At 45.0% G+C, this 18,523-nt stretch overlaps 1 long non-coding RNA gene across 2 annotated transcripts; it reads left to right on the top strand.

The window, feature by feature from the left end:
* The first annotated feature begins 3,108 nt into the window (after positions 1-3,108).
* LOC310674011 lies at positions 3,109-17,530 on the top strand. Of its 2 annotated transcripts, none has more exons than XR_014509307.1 (3): positions 3,109-4,625; positions 4,922-5,731; positions 17,262-17,530. It is a non-coding gene; the product is annotated as an uncharacterized lncRNA (long non-coding RNA). The 2 variants fall into 2 exon arrangements; XR_014509308.1 differs by lacking the exon at positions 17,262-17,530 and adding an exon at positions 9,023-10,334.
* The last annotated feature ends 993 nt before the right edge of the window (positions 17,531-18,523 follow it).

Consider the following 18,523-nt stretch of genomic DNA (forward strand, 5'->3'; position numbering starts at 1 on the left):
GAGACCCATCCAATAGATGCCCTTAAAGCACATGTTCAAGGTGCAATCTCTTCCATACATAGCTAGTTGACACAGACTAGCAGGATCCACATGGAAAGCCAAGATACTGTTGCACGAGAACAGCGACAGTATCATAAACCCACCACAACATGCATTTTTTCTTTAAACGAGACCCTTGGCCCTTCTTGTTTCTTGGTTGCAGAAGCTCATCAGTGCAACATGTGCAAACAGGCCGACTCTTGTGTTTGTGCACGTATATTAAAACTTACCCCTTGGTTGCTGGACCATGAAGTATGTTGTGTTATTTGTTTTAATATTCTGGTGGGCTGCTTTGACTGTGCTTTGTTGCAGGCAGGCAGAGCAGAAATCCTTGGGGTGGGGGAATAAAGAACCTTCACAACATATACACAAAACTGCAGCTTTGTACTAAATGTGAATCAGTCTGGAACAACCAGCACCTCCTGGTTCAATACTCATGCCCTGTTTTTCCCCCTGTATAAGGTTTTTTGCATCCAGCTCCTGGACAATGTCTTGCAGGCAGGACTGCATTCAGGGATTCACACACAAGTCCCAGTGCAGAAGCTTGCTCATGGAAACAATGCTTAATCATCACAAAAGCAACCTATTAGTTAAGATCACCCCCACCTCTAGCAAAATCTGGAGTTCCCATCATAATAGCCATGGTGGGAAGGATTTTGAACAGCAGGAAAACCAGAACACCCCAGAGCTGAGTATATAATGTAGCCTTATATTGTGTTAGGCCATTTATAGACTATTATTCTTTCATGGGTGGGTTTTAATCACATACCAGCAAACTTAGATTGTGCAATTAAAGTGGATATGGGGCTCTTATAAAAACCAACCCACTCCCCCACCATAAAAAAAAATCAGATGTTTTGTAAAGTGACAGGAAAATGCACTGGGAAGTATGAGCTAACAATTGCTTGCTATATAGTAACCTGTCACTTGCCTGCAGACAAATCAGAATGAATCATCAATAAACAGTGGAAGTTTTTTAACCCAACTGTAAACACATCAGGATAGCTGATCAACAAATGGGTCATCTGCAATCAACCTTAGATAGTTACAGATTAGATAGTTACAAGTTAGTTGCAAGAAAGGAAATTCTGACTCACGATTAGGAAGAACTTTTTGACAGTAAGAATGGTCTCCCTTGGGAGGTGGTGGACTCTCCTTCATTGGAGGTTTTTAAGCAGTGGTTGGATGTCCATCTGTCAGGAATGCTATAGTTGAGATTCCTGCATTGCATTGCATTGCATGGGGTTGGAGTAGATGATCCTTGAGGATCCCTTCCACCTCTATGATTCTATGAATTTGCCTGTCTCATCCACTACTGTATTACCTGTTCTGGCTAGCAGTGGCTGTGGTCTACAGGATCTCAGACACAGGCCAATAGCCAGCCTAGAAGTTTGGCATGGGGGGCACAAGAAAAGATAGGGGGCAGTTTACCCCTATATATACATTAATGTTTTTCTTGTATTCATTAAGTCTATATTAACAACAAAAATGATAATAATGGTCTTTATTACCGCTACTCTCACAGGCCCTGTGGCAGCAGTAGGGCAGGTCAGGAAGGAATGATTTCTAGGGTTGCCAGAGCACATCCTCCCCCTTACCCTCTGTAAAGGTAAAGGTAAAGGGACCCCTGACCATTAGGTCCAGTTGTGGCCGACTCTGGGGTTGTGGTGCTCGTGTCGCTTTACTGGGCGAGGGAGCCGGCGTGCAGCTTCCGGGTCATGTGGCCAGCATGACTAGGCCGCTTCTGGCGAACCAGAGCAGCGCACGGAAACGCCATTTACCTTCCCACCGGAGTGGTACCTATTTATCTACTTGCACTTTGATGTGCTTTTGAACTGCTAGGTTGGCAGGAGCAGGGACCGAGCAACGGGAGCTCACCCCATCGTGGGGATTTGAACTGCCAGCCTTCTGATCGGCAAGTCCTAGGCTCTCTGTACATCACCTCTTTCCTTCAAGTTGTTGCATGGGTGAGCTTCTGAGCACATTAACCCCCCCCCCCAAGAAAAACCCACAATGATATTTGGTCTTAGAATTCTCTATTTCATTGGCAGGGACTCTAGTCCAAGGTGCCAGGCCAGAGAGGCCTTTCTCTGCCCTGCTGCCCAAGTTTTTTTCAATTAGAAATGTAAAGGACTGCAATCTGGGGCCATCTGTACACAACACATGTGGACTGCTGCAAAGCTCTGGGCTCTCACAGCCAATTCTGCAACATCCAAAAACAAAAGCAATCCAAGCCCACCTATGAGCCAAGACTCTCTGGGTTCTAGTAGGAGATCAATGACCAACTTCCCCCTGTGCTTTTCACCGAGAATTGACTCTCTGCCAACATTCTGTGCTCGAAAGTAACAAAACCAGCACGTGCAATGCGTCCCAGAGACTTCTCAGCTACAACCTATGGTGAAATATTGAATGCCGGCAATAAACACAGTGTTAGAATGTGGGTCTATGAAGTCAGACTTCTATTGGCCCTTACCCAGGGAAGGAAAAGGGATCTAAACAATTAAATCCCTTCATCGTAGTTTCTAAGCAGTTGTTTCTTTTGCATTTTGCTGCGTGAGAATACCACACTTGCTTCCACAGACTGCAATCATAGAGCCACTTAACTGGGAAGAAACCCCATTAAGCTCAATGGGATTTGCTTGCAAATGATCAGCAACAAAAGTGTGATGTCAGTGTGAGCTTTGTTGGTTCATTAAAAATAAACCTGTCAGTTTTACATCCTAATTTTGCAAACTTTAAGTCCAATTCTCCGTATTTCCACACCAGTTTGCAAGAAAGAAAGAAAGAGAGAGAGAAAGAAAAAGAAAGAAAGATATCAGCATTTTAGTTTAAATTCTTCCTAACAGGCACATGTTTGTATGCAATTTTGCCTAATGGATACGTTTTTATACGTAATACTTTCTTCAGTCATGTTTTATTCTGGATTGTTTTATTTGATGTTTTAAAGTGTAAACCGTTTTGAGATTTTTTCTTAAAAATATAAACCATCATAGAAATGAATAATATTTTTTTTGCAAAATTTTTTTATAATATAATGCATTTTTTATGTTACTCTCACTGAAATAAGTCTTTTTACACATGCTACACTAGTACATGCATTTTTGTACACATTACTTGTCCAGAGGCGAACTGTAGTGCAAAATTTGGAGAAGTGCGAATTTCAAAGGATTGCTGTGCTTTGGTTTGCATATTGTTTCAGAAAGGGCGGATTTGGTAGGCATGCTTCTAAATGCAAACTGAATTGAATTTCTTCCCCAACCATAATTAAGAAATGTACATAACATCCTCCAGCCATAGGCATTTGGAATGGCTTACAAAAGCAAAGCAAGAGCAGCAAGATAAAAGCACACTAATGACAATAACATTGCTTTTTAAATAAAAAAAGTCAGAAAACAATAAAATCAGTGGATGAAAATCTACTGAATTCCATGCTGAAAGTTCTGGGTAAATACTCTGCTGTAACTGATGTAAAATTGCTCCCTGTCCCTTATTCTCTATTAACAGATTGGAATTCCCATTTTGTCAGTAAACATGTACTGTTTTATGGGTGGGTATAATTCATTATTTTTAGCACTGTTTTTTTGCTGCCGGACAACACAAGTGAGGGGTGGCAATCCATTTTTGTTGGTCTTGTTCATGCTCCCTGGTTTCCCCAGCTCACACTCCTGCATGTAACAACCACCTTTTTATTTAAAGTGCAAGAGGCATTTAAGAGTGGTTGTAGCTGCAGCCAGTTACATAACTGCTGTTTGCAGCATCTTCAAAACACCCTAGGGCTCACTTCCCCAAACACATGATGGATGGAAAGCCCTCCATGTTTCATTCAAAAATGCCAAGTTATAAATTCACGCGGGATGGAGCGTGTTCTGTTGGACAGACAGAATGTTCTGGATCGCGGTTTTCTTTTTGTACTATTTGGCCAGCATGTTATGCTTTTTGCAAAGCAGATGTACTGGAACGTGAAATACTGGCGGCTGCCCTCCCCTTTAACTTCAGCTAACGAGAGTGCTTTAAACAGGGGAATAACCCACTTGAATTTACACTTAGAAGCCTTAAATGTCATTTTATTTCACTTAACTACACATTCAGCACAGATCAGTGTTCATTTAGCGTTCCAGTGTCACCATATCAAAAGTTTATGTTTGCCAGCTTCGGATTGTCAGAATACTAGTCCCTGGCATAGCATTAGAGAATGGGGTGTTTGTATAGCAAGACATTCTCTGCTTCTGTTTTCCCTCCTGTAAAATGGGAATAGCTGAAAGTTACTTCAAAGGCTTATTGTAAGGAATGAAAATAAAAAACGCAACACCCTTTGCAAATTAATCATGATATATGAATGACATGCCCTAGTAATTAGGACTGTCTCACTTGTGCTTCTTCTGCAAGTTTATCCTCTGCACTCATCATGCTGTTAGAGACACAGCACTGAATTTCTCTGGTCCCAGAAGAAGGGGTGAGTGAAGATCTTCATCGGGAATAAGGGTATTCAGAAATTGTTCCTACATGCAACAACAGCGGCGAGGTTATTATTGGCCCAGGTTTGGAAACAGCAACAATTGCCAACAGTTGAAGAGTGGCAGCAGAAGGTAATGGAATATGCAGAAAAAGCCAAATTAACGGGGGAAATTCAACAACAGGGCGATGAAACATTTCAAAAAGAATGGGGAAAATTTATGTCATGTATAGGAAAGATAAGGTGAAATAGTGAAACCAGTAGAACCGAAATAAACCTCATAATGGGAAATATAAAGAATTTTACTGGACAATAACAACAAGAAGAAGTAAAATATGTAATGTGACCAGTGTAACTAACAGTACTTGCAAATGAATATAGACAGACAACAAGAATTGTGTATCTATAGAAAGGTTTATTTGTTTACAGACATTTTATGGACAAATGTGGAAGAAGAAGAACAATATACAAAACGGAGAAAGACAATGCGAAAAATTTAGAGACGATATAAAAAAGCCAGAAGAAGGAAGGAGGGAAGTCAGCTCCTAGGAGCAAGTATAAATGTAAAATGTAATGTAATATGTGTATGTATAGTATGTAATTTAAAAACCAATAAAAATTATCGGGGGGGGGGGGGGGGAGGAATACGGATATTCACCAAAAGGCTGCTGTAGAGGCAGCATGCAGGGGCTGCCAAGGAAATGATAGATCTGGCCTGCAAGGTGTGCACCCACAGCAGTGCATTCCTTGGAGGCTAGATCTGCTGCCCCTGTGGATCCTGCCACCTGAGGCAGTGCTCTCACCTTGCTTCATGGGTGGGTCGGCCCTGCTTCCGTTCCCCACTGATGTCCGGAACCTTGACACATGGCGCCCTAGCGGCGATTTCGCAAGGGAGATCTCCTGCTATGCCCTGTTGTCCAATGAAAGCCTAGCTTAAGAAGTGCCCGGCTGCATCAGACCCTAAGGCCCTTCTTCCATTGCGGCCAGCCAGAGACCTCTGGAAAACACTTAAGAAGCATTGTAGCCGTCTGCTAGGTAAAACTTTTAATATTGCCCAATATCGGTTTACCACGCAATATTTATCAGTTAAGGCAATTCATACATTCAGTGGACTGGTATATATACATCTGTGAACCAGTCACACAAACCTCTTTAAATAATATAAAGTAAGGATTTTATACTCTACTCTTCATTCCAGGAGCTCAGAGGAGTATTTTACCATTGCAAGAACACTGCAAGGTAAGTTAAACCAAGTGCCAATGCTTTGCCAGTGGTACCCAAATGCATTTTATAGCTGGCCAAAGATGTTAACCCAGGTTTTTAAAAAGAATGACTTTGCGGCACGTTGGTTGCATACACACCATACATTTAAAGCACCTCCGCCTGCAAGAATCCTAGGAATTTCAGTTTGTTAATAGTGATTAGAATTGTACGTCTGTGAGGGGGAAACTACAGTTCCCATTATTCTTGGGGGGGTGCTTTAAATATGCTTTAAATATATGGTGTATACACAGCTACTCTCTTTCAACAATGCTAATTCAAAGACAACACTTTTCTTAAGTCTTCAGACATCTTCACGTACATCAACTGCAGTATTCCTTGTTACAGGTAGGTAGCCGTGTTGGTCTGCAGTAGTCAAAACAAAACAAAACAAATAAAATAAAATTCCTTCCAGTAGCACCTTAGAGACCAACTAAATTAGTTATTGGTATGAGCTTTCGCATGCATGCACACTTCTTCAGATACACTGAAACAGTATTCCTTGTTAGGATGGCAGCTTGCATAGTTCGTGCAATTAAATAGGTTTGAGCCGTATTCTGTAGACAAGGTAATTCAAACAAAATGCACCGGACTGTGCAATGTGCGGATGCCGTTAGAGCTTCTGTCTTCTAAACCCTCTTGGAGCTGCTCTTTCTTTTTGCAAAAGCCTCGTGTTTTGTTTTTTAGGTGGTTTTTCTTTTCTTTCCAAGGAAAGCATTCTATAATGTGTCTTGAGAACTTTCACCACCATTGTGGTAACAAGAGGAATAGGAACCAAACCCACACGGCCTCTTTTCTTTTCTTTTTTTAAACTCTCCACAGCTGCCAAATATTTTCTGAGCCAGAAAGATCCAGTCTCAGCAGGCTGGATATATAAACGTGATGAGGGAGGGAGGGAGAGGATCTGAGCTGTTTGGCTTGGCTCTCTCTGCTGTAAAAAAAAAAACAAAAAACCAAAACGCCCACATGGAAGCCAGCAGAGAGAAGTTTTCTCCCCTTAAAGAGACAGCACTGCAAACCTATTAAGGGAAGCTGGAAAAGGGATCTGTAAACACATAGCCGACTTTCAGATGATGTCAGTGAACTGAGCCATATTTAGATGGAAGAATTCACATTTCTAAGCATTAATCACAGCCCACGCTTCCTCCTAGCTTTGCTCGTGAATGCTGAATATTGGCCTAGGCCTTCCCTATACCGGTGCACCACAGATACTTTAGACTACAACTCCCATCAGCCCTGTGAGTGGGGCAGATGGGAACTGTAGGCATACAATCATAGAAATGTAGAACTGTAGAGTTGGAAGGTATCCAAATGGTCTTCTAGTCCAACCCCCTGCAATGCAGGAATCTCAGCATCCATAGCAGATGGCCACCCAACCTCTGCTTAAAAACCTCCAAGGAAGGAGAGTCTACAACCTCCCAAGGGAGACTGTTCCCCTGTTGAACAGCTCTTACCATCAGAAAGTTCTTCCACCACCTTCCGAGGGAGACTGTTTCCAATGTCTAAAACATCTTGAGGAGCCCAGGTTGGAGAAAGCTAGCCCAGGTTCAGTTCTGATCATCAGCTTGATGTTCCCTGAAGAGATCTCTTCAAAATCATTGTTATTCTACTGCTTTGTGACATTTAAAAGGCTCACCTAGCCGCCCAGAGTGGCTGGGGAAACCTAGCCAGATGGGAGGGGTATAAATAAATTGTTGTTGTTGTAGTCCAGTTTCCTGTTCTCACAGTGGCCAACCAGAGGCCCACGGGAATCCTGCAAGCATAATCTGAGTGCAAGAGCACTCTCCCTGCTTTTGATTCCCCAAAATTGAGCCCCCTTCGCATCCTGAATAGAACGTAAGACATGACGGTGCGTGCGCAGGTTGCGTTTTGCCGCTTCTGTCCATGCGCATGACGTCATTTTGAGCATCTGCGAGAGCGGTGAAACCCGGAAGTAGCGCACTCCATTACTTCCGGGTTGCCGCAGAGTGCAACCCAAAAGCGCTCAACCTGAAGCACATTCACCCCCAGGTATGACTGTATTACCTTGGACCAAGGGTCGGCAAGGTTTTACCTGCCTGGGCCGGTCAAGTCCTGTGGAGATCTCTCTGTGGGCCGGATCATGTGTGCACGTGAGCGTTCACATGTGATTTCCAGTGTCTTGGCATGTGCAGGCACGATTTTCGGCACCACGGAAGTGAGGCCCTGCACCGTGCCGGTTTAGCACAGCACGCGGGGACTTGCCAAGCAGGCGGCTTGGTTTGGGGGCCAGTTAAACTGTCCCCGTGAGCCACTTGCGGCCCATGGGCCACAGGTTGCTGACCCCTGCCTTGGACAGTAGAGATAGAACTTAGCTTTGCCCCCCATCCATTTATCCAATCCTCTTTTAAAGCCATTCAAGTTGGTGGCCATTACTGCCGCCTGGAGCAGTGAGTTTCGTAGTCCAACTATGCCCTCCCTCCTCTCGCCTTCCGTTCTGCGCATGCTCTCAAGTGCACTATGTCATAGTTTTGCGCCCCCTCAGCTTGGCACCCTGTTTAGTTGAACCACCTGCACCACCCTAAATTTGGCGCTGAAAGTAGTTCCTATAATTTCCAGATGAGCTGAACATGAATTAAGTTCTTTTTGTGGTGGAATTTTGGCCAATTTTTAAGTTACCGGTAATTCCATTTTAATTCAATGATTTTTATATACTGTATAAGTGTTTTGTTGCACTTCACTCTGTGTTTGATTGAGGCCACTGAAATTTGTCATGCTGCTGTTTCAACTTAAATATCATAACTGTTGGGAAGAATAAAACACTGTGTGTTTTGATATTTTATTTGATTTTTAAAGTATCTTTTAAACCTTTGCAGAGCCGCTTGTAAAATTCTTAAGGCCTGGTGGGGGAAAGCCAAGGACTACATGAGTGAATTGTGAATCTAATTCAAACTAGAACTAATTCCCTTTTGGAGCTGGTAAACTGAAACTAATTTCTTTTTTAAAATGAACTTTCCATGCAATGTTACATATTTTCATCAAAATACCAGCTATTTAAGAGCTCTCAGTTGGGTGCCATTCAGACCCCATGATAGAATAGTTTTAAATTTGTCAATAAAATATATCTTTTGTCTCCTGTCACCATTATGTACTACGGTTTCTCATATTCCCTTTCTGAGAAAGTTATTTCAGGCACAAGAACCTGCCCTCTATGGTCCTCATTTTTTTTGGTGATGTGATTAGTAATTTTTGAAAAATTCTTTTTGAACAGATTAAACTAAAATGTTATTTCTCAGAACAATAACAATGCAGCCAAATAAGTTACAAGAATCCCCGAAAAGATTCAGCACAAGCACGTAAAGAGGCAAAATCAGGAGAGCGAATTTTCTGAAGACATGTTCTGATTAAAACCAACTGCTCCAATATGTAACAAAACTCCAGTTCTCCTTGCCAATATATTCATATCAGATCATTCTTTCCCTTCCAATTAAAGGTGTGGCTTTGCTTATAAACAACGTACGCATTTAGCCATAAGGATTTAGAAAAAACTTTAAGTTTTGCCTTTAAATGTCAGCGAAGAAGAAGAAAAAGACATACCGTAGTTGAGCATTACATGGCTGGATTGTCAGCCAAAGTTCAAATCTTAGGGACATAACTTGTGTCTTTGACCAAAAAGCCATTTCTGCAGTTCAGATATTACTCCTCTCTCCTCTTAAAATGTTGAATATTCGCAGAAAGCACATTTATGTGGCGTTTTAGTTTCCTGATGAGGATGAGGTGAACATTAGTGATATCCTGTGCATTTTCTAGCAGTGGCACAGCTCCCTGCTTCTATTCTGGGGCCAGGAATACTGTTCTATACTTGCAGAACCTCACAAATCCAGGCAGAACAGCATTCAGCCATGTCAACCTGCAGTGCTCTTCTATGCTGTCTGTCATCACTAAGCCTCTAGGCAAGCTGATACCTGGTGCTCTTTATCACCTGCCATCATGGAATACTTGGAATTCCATGGGGCTTTTTATAATTAGTATTAGATTTCTTGCCTCCTTTTCACCATAAGGCAGTAGCAGATGACATGGCGGGATGGAGACCCTTACCGGACCTCCGGGCAGGTGGGTCACTGGTGTTGACCAGAAGATGTGAGGTCAGCATGGTGCAAACACTCCAGCAGAGCCAACCCAGCACTCCTAGTGATGCGTTTCCACTGTGCCACCCTCCACGCTGCCTGGCCCCTTCCCCTTCCGGGAAACAGCAGCAACTCACCTGTCAGGAGGTCAGGTAATCACCTCCGCCCCACCATGCCATTTGCCAGGGCCCCGAGGGCTCAGGGCAGTGTCAAACTATTTAATAACACAGTACAGTGGTACCTCGGGTTAAGTACTTAATTCGTTCCGGAGGTCTGTTCTTAACCTGAAACTGTTCTTAACCTGAAGCACCACTTTAGCTAATGGGGCCTCATGGTGCCGCTGCGCCGCTGGAGCACGATTTCAGTTCTTATCCTGAAGCAAAGTTCTTAACCTGAAACACTATTTCTGGGTTAGCGGAGTCTGTAACCTGAAGCGTGTGTAACCTGAAGCATATGTAACCTGAAGCGTATGTAACCTGAGGTACCACTGTATTAGAAACCAGTTAAAACAAATCACATTATTTCATTTAGAATATCACAGTATTCAATCATTATTATTTTTTAAAAAATTGTTATCTTGTGTTATCTCAGTTTCTGCTAGTTTGCGTTCCTTCTTTAACTGATTTTAGAAATGTGTGTTGATGTGTTTTAAAATGTCGAATGCCGCCGCCCTGTGACCGTATGGCGAGGGGCGATATAGAGAAACCTCAATTTGTTATTAAGAAAAATACATTTAGATGTTCCAAGTTCTGAGAGCAGGCGATATTCACTTTGCTGAAGTTAAGCAGGTCCCAGTCTAGCCAATGCCTGGATCTGGGGTGTCTGAGGATTCCGTGATGGAAGAAGGGGTTGGATGGTAGAACAAATAAAACTTTTTTCATTCAAGGATTCCAAGCCTGATTTATCCAAAGGCTCTTAAGGCACTTCCAAAAATTTGTTCTAAATCAATGAAAACAACATCTTGTTTATTGTGGGGGAGGGGGGGAGGGAAGAAGATAATATATTAATCTGGAAAATCCTCCCTAAAAATGCGTTAATAAAGAGCAGGCCAGGAGTTAACTATTAATCATTGCCAGCATCACTACATATCCTTCCATGCCTCTGTTTGTTATTCATGGGGTCTGATTTCCCCCTTCAGTTGCACTATTATTTTCTGGAAACTGCCCTGCTCAGTATACAGAAAGCAGCACTTGCACAATCTTTCCAACGAGGGTTTCTTGGCGGTTGTCGTGTTTTGTTTTTGCATCCTTCCCCCATGTGGCCACCCTCTGGCCTGTGTTTTCTTCAGTCTGGGTGGACTCTGGGGAACGCATGTGCTGTACAGGGTTCTGTCGCTGTGGCATGTTGAGGATTACACAGGGCTAGAGCATGTTTCCTTCCTCCTTCAAGAAAAAAAAACAAAAACCCTACTCCTCCATACCTTCAAATTCTAGCCATTTTGGCTGAACACTGGATAGCCCGTGCAAAATAATGCTCCAAAATAATGCTTCAATTCAAGGCTGGCAGCGCAAGGGTGAAGTCGCTTCCACCTCCCTCTGGCTTCCTCCTCCTTCCATATCGTCCCCTCCTTTTGCTCTCCCAGCTTGAGCAATCAGAGTCCCCCCCCACCCCCCCAGTTTCCTGGCCTCCTTCCCAAATCTTCCCTTGCGGTTCTCGCTTGGGGACATTTGTTTGCCACATGCTAAATTGATCTCTCTCCGGAGGCTGAATTAACCCACAGCCACTGACACAGTTTCATAAACACACACACACAAAGACAACGAGTCTTGGATTTCAAAAAAAACGCTGCAGCCTCGGCTGTTGGATGGAGTCCCTTCCCTACAGCCTAGGAACCTCCTGCATTCCTTTCGTCAGATCGCTAGCAGGAGCGGAGTGAAAAATGAACCCCCTTCCCAATCCCTCTTTCGTTCTGGAGCAAAAGCAGTAGTGAAACCTTGTCTCTGCGACTTTGACCATTTCCCCTGGCTCTGTTTCTGGAATGCTACACTTCCAGTCTTCTTTCCTCCTCCTAATATTTTCTGCCTGCTTCGGAAGAATCTCTGCTGCACAGCAAAGAACCCTGCTGATTGCAAGAGAAGACTAAAATCTTTTAAGTTATCCTACTAAAGAATTAAAAAGGGACGCGGTGGCACTGTGGTCTGAACCACAGAGCCTAGGGCTTGCCGATCAGAAGGTTGGCGGTTCGAATCCATGCGATGGGGTGAGCTCCGGTTGCTCAGTCCCTGCTCCTGCCAATCTAGCAGTTCAAAAGTACGCAGTGCAAGTAGATAAGTAGGTACCACTCCGTCGGGAAGGTAAACGGCGTTTCCGTGCGCTGCTCTGGTTTGCCAGAAGCAGCTTAGTCATGCTGGCCACATGACCCGGAAGCTGTACGCCGGCTCCCTCGGCCAGTAAAGCGAGATGAGCGCCGCAACCCCAGAGTCGTCCACGACTGGACCTAACGGTCAGGGGTCCCTTTACCTTTACTGAAGAATTAGAATGACAATTTTATTATTTATATGCTGCCCATCTGACTGGGTTGCCCCAGCCACACTGGACAGCTCCCAACAAAATATTAAAAACACAATAAAACCTCAAACATAAAAAACCCTTCCCTGACCAGGGCTGTCTTCAGATGTCTTCTAAAAGTTGTATGGTTCTTTATCTCCTTAACATCTGATGGGAGGGTGTTCCACAGGGCAGGTGCTACCACCGAGAAGTCCCTCTGCCTGGTTCCCTGTAACTTTACTTCTTGCAGTGAGGGAACTGCCAGAAGATCCTTGGAGCTGGACCTCAGTGTCCGGGATGAATGATGGGGCTGGAGATGCTCCTTCAGGTCTACAGGGCCGAGGCCGTTTAGGACTTCAGAGGTCAGCACCAGCACTGAGTATTTGCCGCAACTGGGCCACAGATGCCAGCTTGTGGGCTTCCCACAGGCATCTGGTTGGCCACTGTAAGAACAGGATCCTGGCCATTGGCCTTATCCAGCAGGCTCTTCTTACAAATGGGCATATAACTCTGAACTTCCGCCTTTGAGATGTACACGAGTGGTCCCCAACTGTGGGCAAAGCACTTCTTATTCCAGGCAGCATCTGGACACAACAGCTGGATTCAGATGTTGCCATAAACCAACCAGCTTTTTTCAACCTGATGCCCTCCGGATAGCTTAGACCAGTGTTCCCCAACCTTGGGCCTCCAGCTGTTTTTGGACTACAACTCCCACCATTCCTCGCTAGCAAGACCAGTGGTCAAGGATGATGGGAATTGTAGTCCAAAAACAGCTGGAGGCCCAAGGTTGGGGAACACTGGCTTAGACCACAACACCCATGCTGACTGGGGCTGAGGTGGAGTTCTAGTCCAAAGATCTGGAGGGCATCAGGTTAGCAAAGGCTGCAATGAACTGTTGTTCACCACCACCACCCCAAGATGGTGGTTTGCTTCACTCAGACGCCACGATCACTAAGCCAAGAACAAATTCTGGCTTCACAGCATGGTTTGTTTGGAGGGAATCAAACCACAATCCCCAGTTTGGATGTAACACTAAGCCAGGGATTGTTACTCCTGCTTATGCAATGGGAAGAGCAAAGCAAGAAATAATGTGTTGTTGTTGTTTAGTTGTTTAGTCATGTCCGACTCTTCGTGGCCCCAGGGCCAGAGCACACCAGGCCCTCCTGTCTTCCACTGCCTCCTGCAGTTTGGTCAAACTCATGCTGGTAGCTTCGAGAACACTGTCCCACCATCTCATCCTCTGTCGTCCCCTTCTCCTTGTGCCCGCCATCTTTCCCAACACCAGGGTCTTTTCCAGGGAGTCTTCTCTTCTCATGAGGTGGCCAAAGTCTTGGAGCCTCAGCTTCAGGATCTGTCCTTCCAGTGAGCACTCAGGGCTGATTTCCTTCAGAATGGAGAGTTTTGATCTTCTTGCAGTCGATGGGACTCTCAAGAGTCTCCTCCAGCACCAGAATTCAAAAGCATCCATTCTTGGGCAATCAGCCTTCTTTATGGTCCAGCTCTCACTTCCATACATCACATCTGGGAAAACTATAGCTTTAACTATACGGACCTTGTACCCCTCTCCTTATTCCTTCTATGCTTGTGCCTCTGATTCAGAAACCATTTTGCAAACTGTCCAGCAGTGCATTTGGAGAGAGAGTGCAAGAGATCTCATGTTACATTGCTATCGCCAGCTGACATGCAAGCCCCATGTTCATAAATGATCAACCAGAGCTGTCTTCAAGTTGGTAGCGGTGATGACATCCTAAGCGGCCCCCTCCCCTTTTTTGCTGATTCAGGATAACGACACCCTCTCGTGACTAAGAGGAAGAAGCACCGCAGATTTTGCCTGTGTGTGTGTGTGTGTGTGTGTGCAGGTTCCTTCCATGCACAGAGCGCAAGGCATGGAGGTTTTCTGTAACGGTCGCGGATGTTGTGACATACCTCCAGGGCTAGTATGGGCAATGTAACTGAATCACACCAGGATAAGGAATCTGGGAAATTTACAGCCGACTTGCTCATGGTTGTGTCACTCTTGCAAGGCAAGTACGTGCATTTTGACTGCTCTGCACCCAAGAGGATTCAGGCCGGTTCCTGCTAGAGTCAGCGGGATTATCTGTTAACCTCTGCTTTGTACACAAGGGGTGTTTTCACACAGAAGAGGCATGCTCTAGACTCGGTCGAGCCGACATGGGTGGGTGCCAAGTACAATAAGCGAAAGCGGAGCCATTTGCGCTGTCACCAAAGGACCGGAGCCAAGGATTTGATGGGGCAATTGGAGTAAATGCACAGCGCTTATGCATTTAATTCCATTTATATCCAGCCTTTCCAAAGCCCCAGGCGGCTTACGGAAAAGATTATAGCAACTAAACCACAGAACAGTGTTTTTTAAAACAACAACCGACTGGTAAAATGCAAACATAACACACACAACCTCAGTGAAAGTGGCCAAGAAAATGTAATTAACACTCAGTAGCTGAAACTCCCTTCTAGAAATCTGAAAGGACCAGCTCAAAAACTCCATTGGAAGGCAATTCTACTGCCTCAGGGCCATTGCAGCCAAGCTCCTGTTCCTTCCTGCAGAAGCACTGACTGCAAAACACAAAAACTGTTGCAAGGCTCAGATAGGGGAAGGCTGCCTTCAGAGATAAGTTCCAACACACAGCCCCTTCCTCCACCCTCTGTGCTGTTTCCTAATCTGTGACCTTGCTAAAATCTCAATATCGGCAGCCGGAATGTGCATTTATTTAAAGTCGCAATAACCCAAATTCTGTGACTCACCCAACCACCAAAGAGTCTGAATTCCGCAACTTACTGGAGCATATTGTATAAATTAAGAAGCCATGAATGGGTCAGGCTGGCCAGCCGCACCGTCCACATCCTCAGACTGCAATAATCTGAGCTGATCCAGTATAGATAGAGCAGACCTTGGACTTGCTGGCATCTGAATCTGTCTGAATCGGAACAATTTTGTCCCTAACGTGCCTCTGGCAGTGTGAGAACAACGCACTCTTGGCCAGATGACAGAAGTCCATTAAAAAAAATATGCTGGACAGCAACGTGTGGATGCAAGGAGGCAGAGAAGAGTAGGCTTTCATCATTGCTGCCCCCACCACATGGCAGGCACAATGTTGCTGTCTCACCTGCGCTCGGTTAGGTTTGGACTGAGTTTCTTTCTTTTCCTTCTTTCTTTATTGACACTTTCCACATAACAGTACAGTCATACCTCGGGTTGAACATGCTTCAGGTTGAGTGCTTTCGGGTTGCGCTTTGCGGATTTTCAAAAAAATCAATAAAAATGATTTTTAAAAAAATTATTGTGTACAGTTTTGGAGCGAATCGAAGGGTGGACTGCAGTTCTTCTTCACCAGCCAAACTGTATCCCCTTGAGAAATGTCGAAGTCAGAGTCGACAGCGGGAACAACTCTGCTGATTGCTCCACTTCGCAGGGAGATGACATAGGAAGGCCAGCATTTGAACTGGGTCCGCAAATTCAGTTGGCGCTACACCCTAGCTATGCCCCTGGGCACACAAACACACACACCGGCGTCCCATTGTTATGTCTCACGACAACAAAGAAATAGGTACATATTTCTGAGCACAATTCAGAGTGTTGGTGCTGACCTTTAAAGCCCTAAACGGCTTCGGTCCAGTCTACCTGAAGGGGCATCTCCACCCCCATCGTTCTGCCCGGACACTGAGGTCCAGCGCCAAGGGCCTTCTGGCGGTTCCCTCACTGCAAGAAGCAAAGCTACAGGGAACCAGGCAAAGGGCCTTCTCGGTAGTGGCGCTCGCCCTGTGGAACGCCCTCCCACCAGATGTCAAAGAGAAGAACAACTACCGGACTTTTAGAAGACATCTGAAGGCAGCTCTGTTTAGGGAAGCTTTTACTGTTTGATGCATTACTGTATTTTAATATTATGTTGGAAGCCGCCCAGAGTGGCTGGGGAAGCCCAGCCAGATGGGCGGGGTATAAATAATAAATAATAATTATTATTATTATATGAAAAGCCCACTAGTTCAGGCCAGTGGCCCATCTAGTCCAGCATCCTGCTCTCACAGTGGCCAACCAGATGACCCCATGGGAAACTTGCAAGCTGGGTTTGAGCATCAGAGAGCCTTCTCCCTGCCTGTGGTTTCCAGCAGCTGGGATTCAGAAGCACTGCTGCCTACAACTGCGGAGGGCAGGACATACCGTATTTTTTGCTCTATAGGACACACCATAGGATGCACCGGACCATAGGAGGGGGAGAACAGGGGAAAATTTTTTTTCCTTGTTCTCCCCCTCTAAAACAATGTGCGTTCTGTGCGTACAAGGTGCGTTCACCCAAAGCCTCCAGAGCCCAGCGGGAACTTCCTGCTGGGCTCCGGAGGCTTTGGGTTCCTTTCGACCTGCTCTTTGGGGCTGGCGGGGGAAAACGCTGCTTTCCCCCACTGTCAGCCCCAAAGACAAGGTCCGTCTCCCTGTTCTGGCTTTGGGCTTAGCCGCGCAGCCTGCATTCGCTCTATAGGATGCACACACATTTCCCCTTACTTTTTAGGAGGGAAAAGTGAGTCTTATAGAGCAAAAAATACGGTAGCCATTATGGCCAGTAGCCATGACAGCCCTTTCCTCCTCCATGAATTTGTCCAATTCCTTTAAAAAAAAACATGTCATAAGGCATCATTTGGAAGCATGAAAAATAGCAAGCATTTTCTTTCGCCTGGTGCAGCATGACACATTTCCCCATTTAAAAAAATTATTATTTTTGGGAGAAATACAGATCTTAATGTGCTTGGAAGGTGGTTGTTTTTTGTCTAACTTTGGGCACAATGCGGGTTCTGTGTTTGTGTGTCTTTAAAAGGCTTGCCACCCCAATAACATACATATGACACAATGATCTTCTTGTAAATCAGAGCATGTGATGATTCCTCTATCTTTTTGCTCCCTGCGCACAATGCACAATTGTGTGAAGACAGGAGGGCCAAATGGAGCCATGCGAATCTTGCACCCAGAAGCTGTGTGACAGGCCGCATGGGATATGGATTTCCTCCCTCGACTGCTGCAAAAGTCACATTTGGGGGAAGGGGCTTGTTCTCTCAACCTATGGAGGGATATCGGAACATACGTTTTAAGCGAATCGAGGTGATATGTGTGAAGAGGAAGGCCTGGCAGAAACATTGCACTGCTTTGCCAACACTGGAACTCAGGGACATTCAATGAAGTTGAAGGTTGGAAGAGCCAAGTCGGATAAATCTTCATGCATCACAGAGTTGGAACTGTGGAACTCCCTGCCACAGGGTGAACATATCAAATGACACAGCAATTCTTCAGACAGCTCTTGTTTATTCACAGGCCAGAACAGAACTGAACTGAAGGGTTCAGCCAACCTGCTTATATAGAGCTCAACTGCAAAGCAACAGTAACAACTTTCTGTAACTATCCAATCACTGAACGTCACTTTCAATTCCTTATTTGCATATGCGGACCTGAGTGAAAACTATCTACAGTATCCCCCTGCTGGCCCAGGGTGAGAACTTCAGTACATAACAGCCACCAACTTAGAGGGCTTTAAAAGCGGATTAGATAAATTGATGGAGGAGCCATGACGGATGTGCTCTGCCTCTGAAGCCAGAGGCAGAAATGATTCTGAATACCAGCTGCTGGAAACCACAAGAAGGAAGCAGGCTCTCGTGCTTGGGTCCCATTGCGAGTTACCCATAATGAGCAACTGGTTGACCACTTTAAGGACAGAATGCAGGACTAGGTGGGTCAGTTATCAGCAGATAATTGGTTCACACAGTCAAACTGAGCAGGATTTTCCGTATTTTTCGGTCTATAAGACGCACCAGACCACAAGACACACCTAGTTTTTGGAGGAGAAAAACAAGAAAAAAAATATATTCTGAATCTCAGAAGCCAGAACAGCAAGAGGGATCACTGTGCAGCGAAAGCAGCGCTCCCTCTTGCTGTTCTGGCTTCTGGGATAGCTGTGCAGCCTGCATTTGCTCCATAAGACGCACACACATCTCCCCTTACCTTTTAGGAGGGAAAAAGTGAGTCTTATAGAGCAAAAAATACGGTAACTCCTACACAAGCTTGGTGTCAAACCCTGCACAGCCAACGCAGAATCGGAGCCCCTCTCCTTTCCAAGTGACGTCAACTGATAGATAGGTGTATGTGGCTTGGGGAAAATGGCCTCGTGGGCCAAGACTGGCTCACAAGCCAGAGGTTCCC

This window comes from Podarcis tiliguerta, assembly GCF_965153285.1.
Source record: "Podarcis tiliguerta genome assembly, chromosome: 3".
NCBI classification, from domain to species: domain Eukaryota; kingdom Metazoa; phylum Chordata; class Lepidosauria; order Squamata; family Lacertidae; genus Podarcis; species Podarcis tiliguerta.